Source organism: Oncorhynchus gorbuscha, linkage group LG11, assembly GCF_021184085.1.
Source record: "Oncorhynchus gorbuscha isolate QuinsamMale2020 ecotype Even-year linkage group LG11, OgorEven_v1.0, whole genome shotgun sequence".
Lineage (NCBI taxonomy): Eukaryota > Metazoa > Chordata > Actinopteri > Salmoniformes > Salmonidae > Oncorhynchus > Oncorhynchus gorbuscha.
The window spans coordinates 21894455-21916332 of NC_060183.1; the positions used below are offsets into that span (position 1 = coordinate 21894455).

General features: G+C 41.4%; 1 protein-coding gene across 1 annotated transcript in view; it reads right to left on the reverse strand.

Moving 5' to 3' along the window:
* Positions 1-14158, reverse strand: part of LOC124048290 — a 90158-nt gene extending 76000 nt beyond the window's left edge. The window contains exon 1 of the mRNA XM_046368927.1: positions 13803-14158. The gene's annotated coding sequence lies outside the window, so the exon portion shown is untranslated. The remainder of the gene's footprint in view (positions 1-13802) is intronic.
* Between the last annotated feature and the right edge of the window lie 7720 nt (positions 14159-21878).

Here is a 21878-nt window from a genome sequence, read left to right on the forward strand (position 1 = left end):
TTTTAGATTTTGTAGCAAAATTAAATATTATATTTACGTAAGAATTCCGACCCTTTACTCAGTATTATGTTGAAGAAACTTTGGCAGCTATTACAGCCTCGAGTCTTCTTGGGTATGACGCTACAAGCTTGGCACACCTGTATTTGGGGAGTTTCTCCCATTCTTCTCTGCAAATCCTCTCAAGCTCTGTCAGGTTGGATGGGGAGCGTTGCTGCACAGCTATTTTCATGTCTCTCCAAAGATGTTTGGGTTCAAGTGCGGGATCTGGCTGGGCCACTCAAGGATATTCAGAGACTTGTCCCGAAGCCTTGGCTGTGTGCTTAGGGTCGTTATCCTGTTGGAAGATGAACCTTCACCCCAGTCTGAGGTCCTGAGTGCTCTGGAGGAGGTTTTCATCATGGATCTCAATGTACTTTGCTCCGTTCATCTTTCTCAGAAAAACATCCCTACAGCATGATGCTGCCACCACCATGCAGCACCGTAGGGATAGCCAAAGAGCCAAAGAGTTCCATCTTGATTTCATCAGACCAGAGAATCTTGTTTCTCATGGTCTGAGAGTCTTTAGATGCCTTTTGGAAAGCTCCAAGCGGGCTGTCATGTGCCTTTTACTGAGGAGTGGCTTCTGTCTGGCCTCTCCTAAAGGTCTGATTGGTGGAGTGCTGCAGAGATGGTTGTCCTTCTGGAAGATTCTCCCATCTCCACAGAGGAACTCTGGAGCTCTGTCAGAGTGACCAACGGGTTCTTGGTCACCTCCCTGACCAAGGTCCTTCTCCCCCGATTGCTTAGTTTGGCCGGGCGGCCAGTTCTCGATAGTCTTGGTGGTTCCAAATAACTTCCATTGAAGAATGATGGAGGCCACTGTGTTCCTGGAGACCTTCAATGCTGCAAAAAACTGTTGCCTCGACACAATCGTGTCTTGGAGCTCTACGGACAATTCCTTTGACCTCATGGCTTGGTTTTCACTCTGACATGCATTGTCAAATGTGAGACCATATATAGACAGGTGTGTGCCTTTCCAATCATGTCTAATCAATTGAATTTACCACAGGTGGAATCCTATCAAGTTGTAGAAACATCTCAAGGATGATCAATGGAAACAGGATGCACCTGAGCTCAATGTCCAGTCTCATAGCAAAGGGTCTGAACACTTATGTAAATAAGGTATTTCTGTTTTTTTTTTATAATAAATTTGCCCAGATTTTGAAAAACCCGTTTTCGCATTGTAGTATGGGGTATTGTGTGTAGATTGATGAGGAAAAACATTAATTTAATCAATTTTAGAACAGCACTGAATATAATACTCACCACACACACCATACCCACACCCACACACACGTCTGAACATGTACTTGAATAAACAAATCATAACTAACCTTCAGCATGAGCTGTAGGTTTAGGGTTAATATAGCCATATGTACAATGCATAGGCAACATGAATAATGTAAACATATCACGCAATGAATATGGGTGGCTTAATAATTCAAGGAAATATTCAATCTTGTTCCTCATATAACCAGCAATAAAATGTGTTTTGAAACCTTCTGTATTTGGCAGAGTGGTATTGATAAACCCCTATGGACCACACGTGCTTCTCAAACTATGGCCTATTAGATAACCAGAGATATTCTCATCCATGAGATCCAAGATGAAACTGTTAGGAAGATCTGAGTACTATGAGGGAACTGACAGAGATCCGCCTGAGAGGACCTACAAAAGTTAACCATAAAGCTAAGCTTTGCTTCGAGCACCGTTGTGACTCAAAGTGCCATTGAAACTGATATCATTTGAAGTCCTAAAGACTTCTAAATGATATCCCTATAATCGTGATATTGAGAGAGATATCCCAAAGACGACAAAAATCAGAATTTGAGATATCGGACTGCGCGGCCATGTCTTGTTGCATCCGGAGTGACAGTCTTAAAGTCTTAAGGCATTCCCAGACGCTCAGAGCAGCACAGAAAGAAAGATTACGGCACACTTTCCAGTCTTATGAAATATTAAAGAGCCTCGCTGGTAGCTTTAAACAAGAGCAAACCTGTATTTTTCAGTGCCTTTCCATCCTGTGTGAAGTGTGCCGATGCATTTCCCCGTCATGTGGTGTGGCAATCTCTAACGTATACCACGTGACACAACAGAACAGTGACGATCAATGAAAAGCCCATCTTTTTGCTCTCCTTCTATACAAGACGGATGCTCAGTGGTGTAGTGGTGCTGGAGAAGTGGGTATCCTCCAATTTACTTCCATATACTTCCCATACGGCATAAAGGAAAGGCGCCCTGTGTAAAAAATAAAAAATGATATGACAAACAGTGACATAGATTCTGAATGACCTAAAATGACAAATCCCATATTGGTCTTTCACAGTCAGGCCAACCCAACCTTAATTCAAGTGCACACGCGCCTAGTATGTTATGTTGGTTGGTTATCAGTGTTTCTGTAGCACATGAGATGGAGTTTGCAAAACAAATGGCTACTGGATTGAGACAAATAACTATGATGTCATTCCGCCAGCTAGTTAACATTGCAGCTAGTAGCTAGTTAACATTTAATTGAGAAGCCGGTCAAAAGAAGACGGTTAGGCCTACCAGAAGGTTATTATCATCTCTCTATTTTTCATGTTCTTTACTTGTTTGAAACTGGACGTTGTACTTCATATTATGAGGCATGCGCTCCAAAAATGAGGGGTTAAACAAGGGTTCTTCTAAGATCCTCAAAGTTCTTTGAAGAACCGTAGGGATCTTGTCACTGAAAATTGTCCCCCAAAAGGTTCTTCCAAGAACCCCACAGAAGGTGGGGTTAATCGAGGAACCTCCTTAGTTGGTGGGGGTTCTTGCAGGAACCTAACTGCCCAACTGAAACGTTTGGGTTTTCATTTGAAAGGACAGCAGGCGCAGGCCTACTTAAATGAAGCATGTAAAGATCTCCTCCATTTGAAGATAAGGTTTGTCTCTTGTACGATCAAGATGTATATTGTTGTATGATGATACCATCTCTCTTTGCGTATTTGTGCAAATCTTTTTTTTTAAACGGAGAAATGACACAATTCAATGGACATCAATCAACAGAGGTAATAATATGTAGGCTATAAGAATATGTTGAAGGCTATAAGAATATGTTGAAGGCTATAAGAATATGTTGTAGGCTATAAGAATATGTTGAAGGCTATAAGAATATGTTGAAGGCCGGCTGTATTGGGTGCAGATGACTGAACTGCTCACTTGTTGTGTCTGTGTCTGCAGGTATACAGACGAGGAGGCACACAAAGGTATGTCAATTGGTAAGTATGTTATGCAGATCACATATACCATCCTCCTCCCTTGCCTTTTCCACAGGCCTCAACATTATGGACAAGGTATGTGTATGAAAACCATTATCCAAACAGGTTTTTCTATTCACATTTACCACAACAACAAAAAAAACAAGGTATGAATACAGCCGTGTGCATGTTTTGTTAATCATCTGTATGATACATTTTTGGGGGGATTCACAGACTTCACCTCTGATGAATATAGCAGGAAATGTGTTCGATCACCATACATTGCAATATCATTCTGGCTATGGATACGGAGAACATCAACACATTAACATCAACACACCAGAGGATAAACCCATTAGACTTGGGGCTCTGCTGTGAGTTTACCTCATATTTAGATTTTTTAAATTCTGCTTTGCCACTAAAATCAGAATAAACACTGACAACTAAAATATTGTGTTATTGTTTTAATTGTTATGAGTATCATTATTAATAATAATAGGGGGGTAGTTTTTTTTTTTTTTACCCCTAAAGGTTCTTCAAAAGGTTCTTCGAGGATCCACTAAAAGGGGTTCCCCCACAGTTTAAATTTGAAGAACCCCTACAGGATACTCCAGGAACCTTTTCTTTTTAGAGGGTGTCTTACTTTGCTTTAAAGTAGCCAAAAGTCCAAATCCCACCTTAGAAATGTGGAAGCTAATATTTTATAAAGATTTCCTCATATGTGTTCTGCTTTTGTATTGGTTTTCTTTCAACTTTATTTGATTGTTGAGCATCCAAAGGCATCCTAGTCATATTAGCACCCTTGATAGTCGTTGCATCTTTAGATCTCCCCTCTTCCAAACGTTTTAATGGATATTTGCATCTCTGTTCTTGAAACCGCTCACATGTGCATTGCACAGTTTAGAATAGTGTTTTCCCGCAAATGACATTTTGGAACATTCACAAGTAGGCCTGCCGCCGTGTACACATTGTTGTGACAAAAATGTAAAGAAATAATCGTTTATCAACATTTTTTAACTAAACATTCTGATCTGTTCCATCAGCCTTATTAATTGATACGACGTATACCAGCGTAGACCCTCCACTACACCACTGCTGATGCTCCTGTCTGCTTGTATGCTGGAGTTCACAGTGTGGTCTGGTTAGAGATAAACAGATGGATGGACGGATGGATGGATGGGCAGGTAGGCACTCAGTAGGCAGACAGGACTGGACAAACAGACAGACATAACAACAACAGACAGACAGACAGACAGACAGACAGACAGACAGACAGACAGACAGACAGACAGACAGACAGACAGACAGACAGACAGACAGACAGACAGACAGACAGACAGACAGACAGACAGACAGACAGACAGACAGACAGACAGACAGACAGACAGACAGACAGACAGACAGACAGACAGACAGACAGACAGACAGACAGACAGACAGACAGACAGACAGACAGGACTGTCTAGGCAGGTTGTCTGTCTGACAGGACGAGCCGCCAGTAGCAAACGCTGTCGAGCTTGATAACACGAGACAGCCCTGATAAGCAATAGGGGGCGAAGAGGAGAAGCCGTAACGTTCCTCTCCTCTAACAGCCTTGGACAATCCAAAAACATGTCCTTCCCTTCTGTCAACACAGCCACCCCCTCAGAACACACCTTTAGTGTGATGACATCGGGACTGCCAGGGAAAGCCTTTGCCCGCAGTCAAGTGGAAATGATTACCAGTCACAATAAGGCAGTGCTGCAGGGCAGCTGGCCACCTCTCTACCTATGACCTGCCAGCTCATTTACTCTAATGTACCCCGGGCCTGTCATCACATTTGTAGCTCCACTCCTGTGTCACTGTCTGCAGCCATGTGTTCCCCTGGACACTGTTGGTTATGGGGGGTATTTGGCGGCAAAAAAAGTGTCTTGTCCTCTCAGAAGACAGGAAAAGGAACTTGAGAACATAAACCTAAGCTTTCAATTCATGAATAAGTAGCTTGCAGGATTTGAATACATGCACCTCTGCCTGATTCATGACACTCTAAATGTCAGACGTTTGGCGTCCAGGATTCTCATCTTGGCAACAGATTGGTGTCGCCTGTCCTGGCAACAGACAACCGCAAAAGGATAAACATGATGCCATTAGTTGCCCAATCACACGGCGTCGCTCAAAGCAGGGCATCCTCATAACAGACACCAGAATTCATAGGGTCCCGTCAACTATCACAACAGCCCGAGCCATCTCTGCAGACTGCACCAAAACACACCACTGAAGCCAGCTTTTACCTTTGAGCAGTGTCAGCACTCCAGAAGGCAAATGCACGCGGAGGGGGTTTAAATACACCGGAGCTTAAGCTGCCTTGCTATAGCCCACTGTAAAAAGAAAGTGTTTCAAACAAATAATGTTAAGGCCAATCGAACTGTAGGATTATCTTGATTGCTGCGGCACGGGGTGAGTTCGTCTCTATCAATCTTTCAAAAATGTTTTGGAGAAGTATACCATTTGGCTTATGTTGTATAAGATCAAGAATCGATTGTGTTGATGATGATCAAAGCTGGACAGACTGTGGCTAAAAGGGATGCTTAAGAAGTCAAATACTTTTGGGCATCAATGCCTCAATTGGCATTGGAAGTCTGAGCCAACTAGGTGACGAATCTGATGATGTGCCCTTGAGCAAGGCACTTAGCCTTAATTACTCCTGTAAGTTGCTCTGGATAAGAGTGTCTGGTAAAATGACTAAAATGTCATGCACGCCGCCGACATGTAGGGTGACACACAGGACTCTCCAAAGGACAGTCCTGCGCGACTACCAAAGAACAGACTACAAAATCAATTCCTGGCAAAGAAATAGCTCTTTAAAAAAACATCGCACACATGCCAAGTATGCAAGCTAAAACCGTTTGACTCTCTCAGGCCAATACACAGCTCTAACAAAGCAGCAGAGGAGGCACTTCGGTTCTAACAACAACAGAGTGGCTCTTTAACAGGTTTTAGTTTCCTTAATCACACAGGGAATACGGGCTACTGCAAAGCCCTCCATCTGCAGCAAAGCCAAGATGGCTCCACAGATTGTGCTCATTCTGTCCCTCATGATAGGGAAAGCAGCAGGAATGTGAAATGCTAACGCTTGCCATAATCGCAGTCTCCAAATGGTAACCGCCCTCTTTAGTGCCAGCAGCACCACCCCCATACATTGTGCTATAGCTTGTTCGGTTTAACCATGGTTTTCATTGTATTCTGATTGTATTTATATGCATTTTGTATGTATTCTGTAAATGTCAAGACTTTCTAAAGATTAGCCTGATGATAGGCTGAAAGCAATCAAAATAAACAGCAACAACAATATTGACCTGCTCAATAACTCTTACATCCACCTGTTTAAAATTAGCAGCACGGTCTGGAGCCTCTTCGTGGGATGAATATGACTCCACAGTCTATGAGCTCCTTAGCCATCCGATTATTTCAAACGGAAAACACAATAACACAAAGTGATGAAAAGACAAAGGGATAAGGGTTAGTGCGAATGAGTGAGAAACAGTGGGTGTTTCTCAATATGCATACTACCGTGCTGCACACTCTCATGCTCCAAGTACATTATCCGAGGACGGTCTCTTGAGTACGTTCTTGTGAGGACTAGTGTGGAGAACGCATAAAACATTACATTTGAGAAACACTCGCACCCCCCCCCCCCTACTGTATTACCTCACGCTGTATCTCCCCATTCACGGAACCTTCTTCCAGCCAGGACAATGGCAACAATAGAGACAAAACAAGAAATAGACAAAGCAAACGTTTTACTTCATAATTATCAGCTAGATACGTGAATCGTTGTAATCTAGCTAGCAGAACAGCCAGCTAGCCATCAGGCAAAAACTATCTAAGCAAGGTACAGTAGATGTCAATTCTTCATGGGTAGCTAGCTAACAGTCATTTGTGGCTATCAGGCTAGCTAACAGTAGTAGCTAGCCAGTTAGCTCCATTGAAAATTTGAATCGTTTTTTATATGTGGTTGCACCCTATTTCTTTGCATACTTTCCGTTGAAGCTTGCATCTATGCATGCTTCAAAATATGTACAAACGGAGTGCGCATTCGAGAAGTGCCCTCCGTGCTCCGTTTCGCATACTTTGATTTGGACTCATACGCCGACCCCTCCCGTGCTCCAAATTGTGTGCTCAGAGCACAGTAGTATGCATTTTGTGTGTGGGAAGAAAACAAATTGAAGACGTGGGAGGAAGACGAAATAATCTCTCAGGCTTGATCAGTCACCAATGGTCTGTTTTCTCAGCCTGTCTGACAACATGAGATAGAGAGGTCAGCAGACAATCACATCTGCTGTTACACCGAGAATCGATTGGGTTAGTGCTGCCATCCATTTCATCCCAGCTCTAGAACACATGTTATCAGGGCATGATGTTGGATACAATCTGTGGTGGATAATTCTTCACAGCTATTATGTTCCTGCATTGTTCGCAAATCAACTCCCCAGTACACAATAGACAAATCATTTTAAGATATACAGTGCAACCGCCCAATTTAGTTTTCAACCTGGGCCTTACCCTACAGAGATCTTTTTCAATTTGTGTTCAATATGTCATCAATAAACCACCAGATTGAAATTGATTTTATCCTGTCAGATACTAGTTTGTCTACATTTATCCTGTCAGACACTAGTTTTTCTACATAACAGTGTTCATGCATTCACCGCATTTAACCCTGGAAAGATGAATACGGCAGAATACAAATAGTGTAGTTATTCCCTCCGCAAGGCAATCGAACAAGTGAAATGTCAGTATAGAGACAAAGTGGAGTCGCAATTCAACAGCTCAGACACGAGACGTATGTGGCAGTGTCTACAGACAATCACGGACTCTAAAAAGAAAACCAGCCACGTCACGGACACCGACGTCTTGCTTCCAGACAAACTAAACATCTTCTTTGCCCTCTTTAAGGATAATACAGTGCCACTGATGCGGCCCGCTACAAAGGACTGTGGGATCTCCTTCTCCATGGCCGACGTGAGTATGAATGAACTTTCGCAAGGCTGCCGGCCCAGACGGCATCCCTAGCCGCATCCTCAGAGCATGCACAGACCAGCTGGCTGGTGTGTTTACGGACATATTCAATCTCTCCCTATCCCAGTCTGCTGTCCCCACATCCTTCAATATTGCCACCATTGTTCCTGTACCCAAGAAGTCAAAGGTAACTGAACTTAATGACTATCGCCCCGTAGCACTCACTTCTGTCATCATGAAGTGCTTTGAGAGACTAATCAAGGATCATATCACCTCCACCTTACCTGTCACCCTAGACCCACTTCAATTTCCTTACCGTCCCAATAGGTCCACAGACGATGAATCGCCATCACACTGCACTCTGCCCTATCCCACCTGGACAAGAGGAATACCTATGTAAAAATGCTGTTCATTGACTACAGCTCAGCATTCAACACCATAGTACCTTCCAAGCTCATAATTAAGCTTGAAGTCCTGTGTCTCAACCCCCACCCTGTGGAATTGGGTGCTGGACTTCCTGATGGGCCGCCCCCAGGTGGTGAAGGTAGGAAACAACATCTCCGCTTCACTGATCCTCAACACTGGGGCCCCACAAAGGTGTGTACTCAGCCCCCTCCTGTACTCCCTGTTCACCCATGACTGCCCGCCTCCAACTCAATCATCAAGTTTGCAGATGACACAACAGTAGTTGGCTTGATTACCAACAATGACGAGACATTATATAGGCAGGAGGTGAGGGCACTCGGAGTGTGGTGTCAGGAAAACAACCTCTCACGCAACGTCAAAAAAACGGAGATGATGGTGGACTTCAGGAAACAGCAGAGGGAACAACCCCCTATCCACATTGACGGGACACCAGTGGAGAAGGTGGAAAGTTTTAAGTCCCTCGGCGTACACATCACGGACAAACTAAAATGGCCCACCCGAACAGACAGTGTGGTGAAGAAGGTGCAACAGCGCCCCTTCAACTTCAGAAGGCTGAAGAAATTTGGCTTGTCACCCAAAACCCTACAGATGCACAATTGAGAGCATCCTGTCGGGCTGCATCACCGCCTGGTACGACAACTGCACCGCCCATAACCGCAGGGCTCTCCAGAGGGTGGTGTGGTCTGCACAACGGATCACTGGGGGCAAACTACCTGCCCTCCAGTACACCTACAGCACCCGATGTCACAGAAAGGCTAAAAAGATAATCAAGGACAACAACCACCTGAGCCACTACCTGTTCATTCCACTACCATCCAGAAGGCAAGGTCAGTACAGGTGCATCAAAGCTGGGACCGAGAGACTGAAAAAAAGCTTCTATCTCAGGGAGGCTGCTGCCTACATACAGACTTGAAATCATTTGCCACATGAATAAATGGATCACTAGTCACTTTAATAATGCCACTTTAATAATGTTTACATATTTTGCATTACTGATCGCATATGTATATACTGTATTTTATACCATCTATTGCATCTTGCCTATGCTGCTCGGTCATTGCTCATCCATATATTTATATGTATATATTCTTATTCCATTCCTTTACTTAGATTTGTGTGTATTAGTTAGTTGTTGTGGAATTATTAGATTACTTGTAAAATATTACTGCACTGTCGGAACTAGAAGCACAAGCATTTCGCTACACTCGCAATAACATCTGCTGACCATGTGTATGTGACCAATAACATTTGATTTGATTCAATGAGGTATTACCATTCAACTTAAGTTTTTGCCGCAGGTTTGCAGGGATAATATGAAAGGCTTCTTGTACATCTGAAATCTATGGATACTGGTTAACTGCTGAGCAATTTATTCTGTGTGGAAATGCAATGGCAAGCAGAACTGCAAAGTTAATGAAGAAGATGTGTGTGTGTGTGTGTGTGTGTGTGTGTGTGTGTGTGTGTGTGTGTGTGTGTGTGTGTGTGTGTGTGTGTGTGTGTGTGTGTGTGTGTGTGTGTGTGTGTGTGTGTGTGTGTGTGTGTGTGTACACGGTACTGTGTCTATAGGTGGGTCGTTCCACGAAATAAGTGCCTTTTTTCGGTGCTGTTTTTTAAGTAGAATTTGTGAACAAATATTGGATTTTAAAAGGCTGTATTATTAAATGAAGTGCCCATTAATATAAACCATATGGACATTTCAATAAATCTGATTTGTAATATGAATAAGGACTTGCTAAAGTGCCAAAATTCATCATTTTGACATGTCCTTCTGTGCATCCTCTGTGACTTCTAGGAATATTTAAACCCACTTAACCCTGCATTTCTTCAAGTTTTTGCCATCATTGTGAAGCCGTAGCTATTTTTTGTTGCTGTTGACAAAGCCATTTCTGAAGATTATTATTTATTTTATTAGTGCTTAATTTTATCGTCAAAAAACCCTAGACCTAATGTTTAGGTCAACCCTGTTATGTGAACTGAACTCTCGTTTTAATATGGTGAAACTATTCCTTAATTAAAAACAAATGTAAAGAGACACTGAACAACTTATAGTCAAATCATAGTGTAAAAGCAGGTGAGCTGGTTCTACTCATTTTGGCCATTTTATGGTGGGAAACTGAGTTGGTAGAACATAACATGTCAACTCGGTTAACCATATATGGACAGTCTAGAAATGTTTTAACAATTTAATTGTTTTAACAATGTCAATGTTTTAGTGGAGCTTGCATTCAATTGCCCCTCCCTGCTGACACAACAAGCGTCCATTCCCCCTGTCACAAGGGGATTTTTAGGTGATGAAGTCGTCAACCCTGTTATGGTCAACCCTGTTCCTTTATTAGGCACTTAATAGGCACTTAGTAACCTCCTAAAATGGGAAAATGTGTTTTTTTAGTTGATTATGACAGAATGTTAAAATAAGCTGAAAGAAAATACATTTTTCTACCAAGTTACACTACTTATTGTTGGAACAACCAAGGTATGTAGGAGGTGAGGAGGACAATAACATTGGGAATACAGTGATACAGTTGCATTGTGACAGAGAAAGAGCAAGAGAGAGGAGCCTGGTGGAAGAACCCAGGGACAGTTGCAACCTGGTCTCAGAGCATTTCGTATCATTCTGTATGTAAATCCAAGACACTCCATTCTGTATGATATGCTATGTTTCGTATGGTATGTAGTAATTTGTGGATGTCCGTCATCCATTGCGTATGATATGTTATGAATACAATTTGAATGATATGTTACGAATTACAATTCGTCCAATTTGTAAGTCGCTCTGGATAAGAGCGTCTGCTAAATGACTTAAATGTAAATGTAAATGTACAAATGTTGCAAATTGCAAATTCGTACAATATGTTATGAATTTGATAAATTTATGATATGTTATGAATTCCAATTTCTTTTTGCTAACGTTAGCTAGGTACATAGACACAGAAAGTAGGGGTACTGAGGGCGCTGCAGCCTGAAAAATCTGAATTAAAAAAATATTCTAAAACAATATATATTAAATATATATATATATATTTTTTTTTTCTTCCAGAAAACAAGTGCACTGGGCCTTTACTTGGATATCAAACCGATATAGACATCTGTTGCATCTCAGCTTTGGCAAAAAAGATAGTTTTATAATTAAGAACAGTATCTTGCAGGATTCAATAGTTGGAATTGTAAGAAAAGAACAAAACCCTGTCCTCAAACATTTACATCAAAATGTGCAACGTTATGGGCAAAGACACAAAACATCCACATCAAATAACATGGAAAACAGCCACTTTTTATGCAGTATTAATTTGACATCCTTACAAACCACTTAATGTAAATGTACATTACCGTATTGTACATAGGTTGTTCATCTAGGTTTGTACCTGTAGACTTTCCATCGCCATTAAAAAAAGCAACGCACAATACAGTAATTGAGCACATTGATACATCAAGTGGTACTTGCAATGGTACTTGCAATGCTAGGGTTGTGGGTTTGATTCCCACAGGAGACCAGTACAAAAATGTATGCACACAATACTGTATGTTTCTCTAGATAAGTTGCATTTGCAAAATATTTAAAGAAACTCAAAAACATATATCAAGCAAATATTTGTATATTCCACAAGTATTATCAGATTAACTATTTTGTACAGGTAATTATCTGGTAAACACTCAAATATATTTAGTTTAAAATCTTTCACAAAAGTAGTGCACTGGGCCTTTACTAGTCCTGTATTAGTGGACCAATATAGATGCTTTCAGCACGGGCAACACCCCCACCCCCACCCCCAAACTACTTCCCAGTGCTATGGCTACGTGGCTAGGTGGCTAACGTTAGCTAGGCTAGGGGTTAGGTTAGGGGTTAGGGTTAAGGTTAGAGTTAAGGTTACGAGTTAGGTTTAAAGGGTTAAGGCTAGTTGAAGGGTTAGCTAAAAGGATTACGGTTAAGGTTACGGTTAAGGTTAGGGTTAGCTAACAGGCTGAGTAGTTGTAAAGTTATTAAAGTTGTCTGTGACGTTCGCATTATACGCCCACCCATCCAGTCCTTTCATTTTTGCCTAAAGTAACCTTCTGTCTTATGTAACCCTACAAAACGTAACATATCCTACTAATTTAAGTGTCTTGGATTGACATTTATTTATACACTATGTTATGTCTAGTCTATGAGATCAGGCTGGGTGAACGCGCTTCATAAAGTGCAACAAATGAAGACAGATACTTTCAGCTGGCTGTAGTAGTAGGGGAGAGAGGCATTTGACAGTGGTCCTGGAATGGTCATGTAGTCTTCTCCCCTAAGGCAGCTGCAGTAGTGAGCAGTCTCTGCAGTATAATTCATCATCATCAGCATACATCATCATACATTATGTGAAATATTGTATATCTACTAGGCCTCTCTACATGCTAAGTTATAGCAAGACCTCATCTGATGTAGAACTAATTCAATATTCCATGTAGACTAGTAATGTAATGTATGTTGACAACAGCAATTTGACAATCACAGAAACTCACAGCCACTCACTGTGGCAATTTCAGAAAATGCAGTTGTCAAATGTTACACAGGTATTTCTCACTAAATTAAACAATTGTGTATCTACACAGATTTAATACAAAATATTTCATGTCAATATTTTCTGCTTCAAAATACTCTATTATATTGAGTAGATATTATAAACTCTCAATTAGCCTGGCCTGCCTGATACAGACATCCGGATGGTAAAAGTATTCATTTACATTCTCCTCACGTAGCTCACAATCAATATGCCACAGTCGTCAATCACACATAACTTTTCCACGTAAGACCAAAACTTAATACCAATGTGTATGACTAAAATATGCAATGCGATAAAAAAAAGAATGGTGAAAGATAGATACAGTTAAATTACAGCAACGTCGACGACACTTCACGACCTTTTTTAGAGGTTGCACATTTTACAGGTACACCACGAAAACATGGTTCAATGAATGTCCCGAGCGTCAAGTTATTCGTAATTGATATTAGTCATTGATATATTTGAGTAGAAGGCTACTTTTCCCATTTGATATTTCACATATTAACAATAACAATGACTTGCACAGGAACGTGACGTCCTGTTGATTAATTACATGCGAAGGTGTAAAACGTGACACTTGCTGGACACTTACCGGGACATTTGGAAGGCTAAACGTTGCAGAAGGACAGCACGGTATCGGTGAGTCGGTCTGACCGCATGTTACTATAGCATAGCCCACGGATGGGCGATGGGCAGCCTATTACACCGGCGTACTGCAGGCAACACGCTGTTATTGGCATGCAGACGCTGTTATCCGCATACAGACGAGCTCATCTTCGAGCTGATCGTCGAGCTTCCCAAGTCGAGTCCCATCAGGTATGGGGTCGTCAGGTTTAAATAGACGTTACCTGAAATAGATACGCAAAGGCGATGGTATGTGGTTCTGAAATGGACAGCTCCTTCAGGTTTTTTTTTAATGGGAAGGAAAGATGCTGGTAGAGCAGGGTTCCCCAACTGGTGGCCCGCATGCCGAATTTGGTCAGTGGGTAAAAAAAAAATTGGGGGAAATAACCCAGCTAGCACATTTGGTTCCTTATACGTTTTTGTTGTCCCATTGGTTCTGGGAATGAAGCCATGAGTTTCCTGACAGGTAAAATTCAATGTTTTTTAAACGTTCTGAGAATGAAAGTGAAAATTCCTGCCTCTTCTGGGAAAATTATTTTATAGGTTGCAGGGAGGTTCTATTGTTCTGTTTTACTATGGTTCCCAAAAAGTTTTCCAGGGAGATTTTTATTAAAGATGCACTATGCAGAAATCGCTCTGCCATTTCCTGTTTGCAAAAATTCTCATTGTTTGCCTAATTTCAGTTTGTGATAAAACAAGAAAGTATAGTGTAGAGAATCATTATACCATCTAAACCACTGTGAAAAATATTTTCCATAACCAAACACACCACCAGGATGGAGCTACCATGCCATATTTTTTTAACTGATACAAAGCTGCTCATTTTAGTCTATTCCAACAGGTTCCATTTCAAAGGAAACAAACACTGTTAAGATCAGGTGTGGCCAATTAGTACACACTTGAACACACTTAACAAGATAGAGGATAGAAAAAGTTTTGTTGATGCTAAGAATGGAATGTACAGTTGAAGTCGGAAGTTTACATACACCTTTGCTAAATACATTTAAACTCAGTTTTTCACAATCCCTGATATTTATTCTGAGTAAAAATTCCCTGTCTTAGGTCAGTTAGGATCACAACTTTATTTTAAGAATGTGAAATGTCAGAATAATAGTAGAGAATAATTGTTTTCAGCTTTTATTTCTTTCATCACATTCCCAGTGGGTCAGAAGTTTACATACACTCGATTAGTATTTGGTAGCAGTGCCTTGAAATTGTTTAACATGGGTCAAACGTTTTGGGTAGCCTTCCACAAGTGTCCCACAATAAGTTGGGTGAATTTTGTCCAATTCCTCGTGACAGAGCTGGTGTAACTGAGTCAGGTTTGTAGGCCTCCTTGCTTGCACATGTTTTTTCAGTTCTGCCCACAGATTGTCTATAGGATTGAGGTCAGGGCTTTGTGATGGCCACTCCAATACCTTGACTTTGTTGTCCTTAAGCCATTTTGCCACAACTTTGGAAGTATGCTTGGGGTCATTGTTCATTTGAAAGACCCATTTGCGACCAAGCTTTAACTTCCTGACTGATGTCTTGAGATGTTGCTTCAATATATCCACATAATTTTCCTACCTCATGATGCCATCTATTTTGTGAAGTGCACCAGTCCCTCCTGCAGCAAGGCACCCCCACAACATGATGCTGCCAGCCCCATGCTTCACGGTTGGGATGGTGTTCTTCAGCTTGCAAGCGTCCCCCTTTTTCCTCCAAACATAACAATGGTCATTATGGCCAAACAATTCTATTTTTGTTTCATCAGACCAGAGGAAATTTCTCCAAAAAGTACGATCTTTGTCCCCATGTGCAGTTGCAAACCATGGGCTGGCTTTTTTTATGGCGGTTTTGGAGCAGTGGCTTGTTCCTTGCTGAGCGGCCTTTCAGGTTATGTTGATATAGGACTCGTTTTACTGTGGATATAGATACTTTTGTACTTGTTTCCTCCAGCATCTTCACAAGGTCCTTTGCTGTTGTTCTGGGATTGATTTGCACTTTTCACACCGAAGTATGTTCCTCTCTAGGAGACAGAACGCGTCTCCTTCCTGAGCGGTATGACGGCTGCGTGGTCCCATGGTATTTATACATGCGTACTATTGTTTGTACAGATGAACGTGGTACCTTCAGGTGTTTGGAAATTTCTCCCATGGATGAACCAGACTCTTTGAGGTCCACAATCTTTTTTTCTGAGGTCTTGGCTGATTTCTTTTGATTTTCCCATGATTTTCCCAAAGGCACTGATTTTGAAGGTAGGCTTTGAAATACATCCACAGGTGACTCCAATTGACTCAAATTGTGTCAATTAGCCTATCAGAAGCTTCAAAAGCCATGACATAATTTTTTTAATTTTCCAAGCTATTTAAAGGCACAGTCAACTTAGTGTATGTAAACTTCTGACCCACTGGAATTGTGATACAGTGAATTATAAGTGAAATAATCTGTCTGTAAACAATTGTTGGAAAAATTAATTGTGTCATGCACAAAGTAGATGTCCTAACTGACTTGCCAAAACTATAGTTTGTTAACAAGAAATTTGTGGAGTGGTTGAAAAACGAGTTTTAATGACTCCAACATAAGTGTATGTAACCATGTTTGAACTTTTACGTACTGAAATACCAAGAATATAATGTTATACCTACCTCCTCATGCCTTTTGCACACATTGTATATAGACTCCCCTTTTTTCTCTGTGTTATTGACTTGTTAATTGTTTACTCCATGTGTAACTCTGTGTTGTCTGTTCACACTGCTATGCTTTATCTTGGCCAGGTCGCAGTTGCAAATGAGAACCTGTTCTCAACTAGCCTACCTGGTTAAATAAAGGTGAAATAAAAAAAAAAAATTTTTTTTTGTCAAGTTCCTTAAATGTGGTGAGAATGTTCCAAAGCCAAGCAACTATCCCGCACCATTCTCAGAACGTTGTGGGAAGGTTGTGTGCAAAATATATGTGTGATCGTATACAACTGTAAGCAAGGTTTGAAATGATGATGTTTTAGTCACGTATTATATCTGTTTGGGCTTCTTGCGGTCAATTTGCAGTCTATTATTAAGTTCCGTCCCCCTGACCATCCCCTCAAGAAAAAATTGTCCCTCTGATGAATCTAGTTGACGATCCCAGCAGTAGAGCATCTACTGCAACATTCAGTAGGATCATCTATCCTTCCAGACTAGATCACGCTCACACCATATCACACCCTCCTTACCAGCTCGAGCCTATGCTCAGTCACTGCAGCCAAGACTGTTATTGGTTTGCAGGTATGACAAATTATTCAGGTGTTGTGCGGAGGGGATCAGTGAACAGTAGACTCGCTAGACTACAGAATGATGTCATTTGATGGCAATGCTGTTGGCAAAGATTTGTCTGACACTGAGAGACTGGGGATATTCTGGGACTCACAGGCTTTATCCAAACCACCGATAAGGGGATGTCACATAGATGTACAGATGTAGGATCTTAATTTGATTACTCTTTTATTGCTGAGAATTGTTTTCCTGCACAGGTCATGCAAAATTGTAGTGTATTCGAGGTTTAACAAGGCTTCTATAGTTTGTAATTTCCACTTAAAAATGACAGACTTGATTTTCTCTAACGAAAAATGTATAAACCCCTACAATTTGTTTTTATATTAAATATAATCCACACAATAATTCACATTTCATGTTGCTGCATGATTTTTTTCCCCTGCTGTAGCAAACTGGTTCAAATTAAGATCCTACATATGTATGACATGATTTTGCTTATGGGTACAATAGGTGTTACTCATTTCTATTGATTTACACAACATACTCCTGGATGAAAACCTGAGATAAGCAAAATATGTATTTGAATTTCATATTGACTTTCTATGGAAAGTTCCTGATGAGAGTGTGGCAGCAAAGGTCTGCTCCATGTAGAAGTCAAAAGAGCAACCCACTTTCAAAATGAGCACCTCCCTTTGGCCTCCACCACAACAACAATATCTGGTATACAAGTAAACAAATCATCAATATCAAATCAGCCTCAGACAACTAAATGTTGGTGAATATGCAGTGATGGTGGTACTGCCTGTCTCACCTCACACACACACACACACACACACACACACACACACACACACACACACACACACACACACACACACACACACACACACACACACACGATATAGGTATTTTTTGAAATTATGGACTTGACAGGCAACTGCAAAGAATGGAATGCTGCTTCACTGGTTTCCCTGGTAATGAGTGACCGACCCATCTCTGCAAGGCGATGCAGGTAAGGAATTGGTTAAAAAAAAAACACAAAAAAAACGCTGTACTTACAGTAATACATTCTACTGAAAAATATAATAATTGACACCAAGTTGAAACTGGTGTGTTAGTGTTGGGATAGAAGAAAATGTGCACTGCGCAGGTGGATCATCATGTCCCCAGGTAACTGAGCAGTAACTCTCACTGTCTCGGTCAGTGTGTGGCACTGCTTACCGCCACCCGTTGGCTTCAGGGGATGATGTAATAAGTAAACCAAAGGGCAGGGAGGTTGGTTGAGAGCAGAGAGACTCATGCCAGCAGCCCTGGCGCCATGCCTGGTAAAAAGCACACCACGAGGCCTTGTTCTAACTTTCACATCCTGTTCTTCACTTTGTCCTCAAACGAACAATATTCGTTCTATTCCATGAGAACTCCTCTGTGGAATGTGCATCTAGGTTATTTCTAAAATTGTTTTTAATGAATTTGGGATGACATCTGTCTGCTGTTGTTGTTGTACTGTTAGTGTAAGTGATTTAACAAGGCTTTATCCCAAGTGCATTTATTATGCTTTGTTTTATGTGTTTAATTCTTGAGTTATAACATACTGTATCTGCAGACACATTATCCCACACTACCCTAACACCCCTGGGGGTACTTGGCCTATCCACGTGGGGTACTTGAGAAGAGTCATGAGACCATAGTCCTACTGGTAAAATGCACATGAGGGGGTACTTCAGGGGTACTCCGGGCAAAGATAAATTCAGTTGGTGGTACAATAACTGAAAAAGGTTGGGAACCACTGCCCTAGCACGTCTTAGTTTTGTCCAGAAGATGGCATCATTCTCCTACCAGTAGGCTTTAAGCCAGTCTTCTAAACATGGGCTGGTGAATGTGACCGAACTCAAATTCCCACAGCATTATTGGATAAACTGTTGGCCACATCTTCTGGCTACATGATTCTGGTTGAACATGTATTATGTCAATTGTGTGGGAATACTTTAGAGCTTTTACAATTACAATTTTAGTGATTTAGCAGAAGCTCTCATCCAGAGCAATTCACAGCTAGTGCATTCATCTTAAGATAGCTAGGTGGGACACACATATCACAGTCATAGTAAGTACATTTTTCTTCAATAAAGTAGCTATCAGAATAGTCAGAGGGTAAAGTCAAGTGTGAGTATTAGTTCACAAAAGAGGGATAGCCATGGGGGAGGGGGGTGCTGTGGGATTATTTAAGATACTCTTTGAAGAGGTAGGGTCTCAGATGTTTTCGGGAGATGGGCTAGGACTCTGCTGTCCTAGCTTCAGGGGGAAGCTCGTTCCACAATTGGGGTGCCATGACAGAGAAGAGCTTGGACTTGGCTGATTGGGATGCTGCCCTCCCATAGGTGTTGGGGTGTTGGGTTTGAGCATAGCCTGAAGGTAGGGAGGGGCAGTTCCTCCTGCTGTTCCGCTGTAGTGGATGCAAGCTTAGACTGGAAATAATTATTCAGTAATCCCTATCAGTGGTGGACTGGAACTGGGACTGGGGAGCAAGGCGCAGCCAATCAGAATGAGTTTCCCCCCCACAAAAGGCTTCATTCGAAACAGAGATACTCCTCAGTTTCATCATCTGTCTGGGTGGCTGGTCTCAGACGATCCCGCAGATGAAGAAGCCGGATGTGGTGGTCCTGGGCTGGTGTGGTTACATGTGGTCTGGTTGGACATACTGCCAAATTCTCAAAAATTATGTTGGAGGCAGTTTATTGTAGAGAAATTAACATTACATTATCTGGCAACAGAGACATGGTCTACCTCATCTTTTCTAACCAGCTGGAGATACAACTCACAACTATAACTGGGCCTCTGCTCTAGCCATTATGTTCACCTCCCTGTTATGCTGCCTGCCTGTCTGTCTAAGCCTTATAAGTTATAAAAGTCAAGCTATCGACTTAAGGCCGGTTCATATTTGGTCTAAAGACATGTCTGTAGACAATTAGAATGTGACAAGTGTCGCTAGTCAAAACAACATTTAATTTATTCTCCGGTGGAATGTTTTTAGAATGTGGTTACAACTGTCGGTTACCTTGTCGCACAGACATGAAAAAAGTTGAAAGTCTCTGTGACTGTTGCAAGGTTTGTTGTCATGGTTATCGGACTGCCACAGCAACCAGACCAAATCCTTCTGTGTCAAGATGATGTAGGAGTTCTAAAATTCTCTGATAGTATTCTGCCCTTGAGTTGCGTTCCCATGCAAAACTAGACAGATAGCTAACAACTAAGTCTTCAATAAAACTCCCAAGGCGTGACTTTTCTTGAATGAATATATTGAAAACGTTTATGTTGTGAAACTGCAAAATACAGAAAAGAATATACTTTAGTGTTCAATTCACACCGACATACTACCGACATACTGTAGATGTACATTAAACATTTGAAGTTGCATAAATACAAAGCACGCGCTAAGGTACCATGCATCTGGCATGATGCCAAACCATATAGCTAATTGTTAACCATATGGTAATTGCTCCTTTCATTACTCTAATAATGTATAACCATCTATGTAGAATAACAAAGCATATTACACTAAAAACAGTAACAAAACTACAGTATTGTATATTTTACAATTCGTTTGCATGACGCATGAGCAAGTAATACAGCTAACGACATACACAAAAGGCATTGCAATTTGTGAGTAAATGCAACCAACATTGATATGTAAGAAACTCTACCAATAACAAGATTATCATCATTAGCTAAATGCTTGAATCGAACTTACAAACAAATATTTTTCCAAGGCTGAAGCGTGACAAGAAATAACTACATTGAAAGACCTGCACCGTAGCGTTGCTTGTAGCTGCTTCTTTGCGTGCAAAACAAATTCTGAACTTCCCGTTTGCGTTGACTTTCTAAGTACCAGAAAGCGCCACTAGGGGGCAAATAACACCATTGAACACAATGAAAATCCAATTTAACCATTGTAATAAAATAATCTGTTATCTTCTAACAGGATGGCAGCACACTCCCCGCCTGGTATAATGAAATTGTGCCACTATTAAATAAAACATATCAAGAAACAAATAATGTCCTTTCTATTTTTATCTTTTGTCTCTAGGATGCTTCAGAAAGAAGAACAACAATCTCTGAGATTGGTCTCGGAAACACCTTAGCAGCTCCTTGCTTGACAATTTTTAGTTCTACTTTCCTAACCTTTTTGTCAGTACTGGGAAAGGTTTTTACCACAAGCCCGACTGGCCAGTCATTTCTGTGTGCCTGACTGTCTTTCAATAAGACAACATCTCCCACTTTTACATTTGGCTTTTCTGCTGTCCATTTTTTGCGTCTCTGCAGCGTTGTCAGGTACTCCTGTCTCCACCTTTTCCAAAAGGTGTCAGCGAGACACTGGACTTGCTTCCACTGTTTCCATTTCTCTTCTTTTTCTGTTGGAAGAGTGACATCCCACTCACTCTGATCAGAAGAGAGTTCTCTGATTAAGGCTTTACCTTGCATTGTTATTGGAGCGACGAACCCAAGGGGGTCATAAAGACTATTCACTGTGGACAGGATGCCTCTCCGAGTAAAAGGCTTCTCATTGTGGGACACCTGGAATGAGAAGCTGTCTGTTTCCAGGTTCCAGGAAAGTCCCAGACTCCGTTGAAAGGGGAGAGGATCCACTCCTAGGTCCAGATCTTTTAAGTCTTTCGCACGGTCCTCCATAGGGAAGGCTTCCATAACTGTTTTGCTATTGGATGCAATCTTGTGTAGTTTCATGTTGGACTCCGCCAACATTGCTTGTGTTTTTCTTAGAATATTGATAGCTTCTTCTGTAGTAGCTACTGATGTCA